The sequence below is a fragment of the Coregonus lavaretus genome, assembly GCF_964263955.1.
Source record: "Coregonus lavaretus genome assembly, chromosome: 25".
Classification (NCBI taxonomy): Eukaryota; Metazoa; Chordata; class Actinopteri; order Salmoniformes; family Salmonidae; genus Coregonus; species Coregonus lavaretus.
In genome coordinates, this window is record NC_140012.1 from 36,752,009 (window position 1) to 36,755,704 (window position 3,696).

At 40.8% G+C, this 3,696-nt stretch overlaps 1 pseudogene across 1 annotated transcript; it reads right to left on the reverse strand.

Moving 5' to 3' along the window:
* Positions 1-484: 484 nt before the first annotated feature.
* Positions 485-3,030, reverse strand: LOC311100900 (isoaspartyl peptidase/L-asparaginase-like; annotated as a pseudogene). Its single transcript has 4 exons — positions 3,020-3,030; positions 2,830-2,957; positions 2,384-2,494; positions 485-589 (listed from the first exon to the last, which is right to left on the reverse strand). The product of its transcript is annotated as an isoaspartyl peptidase/L-asparaginase-like (transcript).
* Between the last annotated feature and the right edge of the window lie 666 nt (positions 3,031-3,696).

The window sequence follows — 3,696 nt, forward strand, 5'->3', positions numbered from 1 at the left end:
CTAATATTTTATTAGCATTTTTGCACTGTCTCTATGCACACTCACAGGACTCTACACACTCACGCACACTGACACTCCAACACACACATAACATGCTCACACCTTTATACTGACTCTACACATACGCACACACACTCACATACAATCATAATTTATGCTGCTGCTACTTTATCATATATCCTGATGCCTAGTCACTTTACCCCTATACATATCTACCTCTATCATTCCAGTATCCCTGCACATTATAAATATGGTACTGGAACTGACCCTGTATTTAGCTTCTTACTTTCTCGTGTTCTTCTTATTTCAAATGTTTATTTCTTGTTTGTTTTTGTTCTACCTTGTGCTATTTTGATTACTGCATTGTTGGGTTTAGAGCTTGCAAGAAAGGCATTTCACTGTACTTGTGCACGTGACATTAAAACTTGAAACTTACTTAAAATCTATGCCCCCCACCCCTCCCAGCAAAATATAGATTAGGCTGTTATTGTGTTAGTGTCTCCTTGAACTCTTCCTTTGGGTTTAAGCCATACAACAGAACCTCTCTCCACTGCTGCCCAGGCCATTCGCTCTGTGGTGAACTTGGCTTCTAGTGCAGAGAGACCTCTACAGACTCAGGGACACCTTTCCCTGTTTAAAGAGGAAAGAAAGTGAGGGTTGGTCACACATGCACACAGATTCAATTCTTAATGTAGGGACCAAACTAAACCATATGCCAGTGCGGCCCCACTTTGCATACCGTTGCAGGCCTAGTCAGATTTTATATTCACAGTAATTGAAACGAAACATAAGCCAGTCTGACACTATTGTCAAAACACATTGTTATGGAAGTTAAAAACAAGCCATTGCAATGATAATAAGGGTGTGAGATTTGTCTGGGGAAGGGGGGGGGGGTCATTTTAACTAGGCTACTTCTAAAGCAGCCGTGAAAACATTTCTTAATTCAAAGCCTGAAGAAAGGAACGCCACTGTAGCTGTGGGCAGTGCAGACATTTGACGAAGAAGAAAAAAAATCTCAGAAAGACAGCGCAGACAGAGCAGCCGTTCTTCCCATTTCCCAGAGGACACTGTAACAAACACTGGCCCCGCTGAACCTTTTCATAGACATTACCTCATTATCAGCCCACTGCAGCCCCATTCTGCTCAGTCACCTCTGTCTACCACGCGCCAATTAAAAATGATTGGCAATGGCAATGTCAAAATTTCACAATGTTTGCATTCATTTAACATAGTCACGCACAAGCTGTTTGTGTAAATGTGCAACGATCCTATGTAACGTTGCTGTGGCGATGCACAACAACAGGTGTCGTTAAGGTAGGTCGTATGAAATAATGAGCGCTGCTTGAAAACAGAGCATGATGGAGAATAGATTAGCTGGATTCATCTCCTGTCTCTGTGTCCGAGGTTCCATTGCTACATACCAAAATTGGTGTAAAAGTCCAAGACTATAAGTTACATGTTGAGGACGGGGGAAAAAACAGCAGTGTGGCCAAAACAAAATGCATTACTTGCAGGATGCATGATCCAACCATGATGGGACTCTGCTGTCGTGATTACAATTCGAAGAGGGCCTCAGCCGTGTGAGACAGATTATTATTCACTTTTAGCATAGATTCGATACTGTTAGTCTTTCTAAGAATTTCTATCTTAAATCTTAGAGCTCTGTCAGGTAGAAGTAGGAACCATACATACAATGACACATCAATTTGTCTCTTGTATCAGTAGATTATCTATTTGTTCTCAAGTTTCACAGAGCCTCCAGACATTCTGTTCCTCCAAGACGAGCTGCTAATTAACTATTTAAATTACACAATTTCTATAATTAATGGAAGCTGTTAAAGAAAGGAGAATGTAACCCAGCCTCATTAACTATTCATTTAACTATTCCTATTGTGAAATGTCTGTAATTGACAGCGCATTAGTTTCAAATGCCTCTCAATATCAAACCTGACACTGAACTGTGTTTGCATATGAGTTTTTGGTTGTAGAATAATTTGATGTCCTACTGCAAAGACCTGCCACATCCATCACGTCACACTGTCTGGCAAGAGGAAGAGTACCAGAGTGTCTGGCACTTTGCTAATTAAATTGCCAAAAGTAAAGTGGGCCAATTATGTGGTTGGGAAAAATTCTGTCTCCTAATCGATCTGATCCACCAGGCCATTCATTAACCAGACCCAGCAATGAAGAAGTTGATAGTCCAGGCTCAGGATTATCCTTAATTGGCAATCAAAACGAACATCAATAGCAGCAATTTATCAAAGCCTACTTTCACATATCAAAGTGTAGAACTATTCCATTCAATATTAAGATAACTGTGACTATGATAACCATGTGGCTTTGTGAAATGATTACAAAGTGCTTCCGATTAGGCCCACATTACCTGGCTCCACGTGGAAGAGGATGAGTCTGGCCAGGGTGACTTTCAGGATGGACTCTCCATGGCCAGTACAGGATACTGCACCACTCAGGTTGTCTGCAAACCCACCAGACCCTTATTTACCAGAGACAAGAGAAGGACAAATACAACTTCAATCAACATTAACTTTTTAGATTAATTCAGTTCAATTATGGCATGAAAGACGATAGATTAGAGGAACTCTAACATGATCAATGTGTGTAACTTCTTAGTCAACCAGGTTGAACACATTTTTTTGTCTGGCTGGCATTTTATTGACTGTCCCTACAGTATATGTATTTGAAGAGTTTGTATAAAGAAAGTGAGCCAAACCCAACTGTCAAATTCAATCAATTAGTAAAGTAGAGCTCTCAAACCGAATAATAGGCCTTATTCCTGAGTATTCGCCAATACAATAAACAGCTACCAGCCGATGATTGGAGAATCTCCTGCTCTGCCCACCATTTTGTTTCTTATTCCTCCAGTGGAAGTTGCACATCAAACATTTCCAGAACAGTTAACATCAACGGCTCCAACAATATCAACATTACCAGAACAGCTAATATCAACAGCTCCAACAGTATAAACATTACCAGAACAGTTAAAATCAACGGCTCCAACAGTATCAACATTACCAGAACAGTTAACATCAATGGCTCCAACAGTATCAACATTACCAGAACAGTTAACATCAACGGCTCCAACAGTATCGACATTACCAGAACAGTCTACAGCAACGGCTGCAACAGTATCAACATTACCAGAACAGTCTACATCAACGGCTCCAACAGTATCGACATTACCAGAACAGTTAACATCAACGGCTCCAACAGTATCAACATTACCAGAACAGTCTACATCAACGGCTCCAACAGTATCGACATTACCAGAACAGTTAACATCAACGGCTCCAACAGTATCGACATTACCAGAACAGTCTACATCAACGGCTCCAACAGTATCAACATTACCAGAACAGTTAACATCAACGGCTCCAACAGTATCAACATTACCAGAACAGTCTACAGCAATGGCTCCAACAGTATCGACATTAACAGAACAGTTAACATCAACGGCTCCAACAGTATCAACATTACCAGAACAGTTAACATCAACGGCTCCAACAGTATCAACATTACCAGAACAGTCTACATCAACGGCTCCAACAGTATCAACATTACCAGAACAGTCTACATCAACGGCTCCAACAGTATCAACATTACCAGAACAGTCTACATCAACGGCTCCAACAGTATCAACATTACCAGAACAGTCTACATCAACGGCTCCAACAGTAT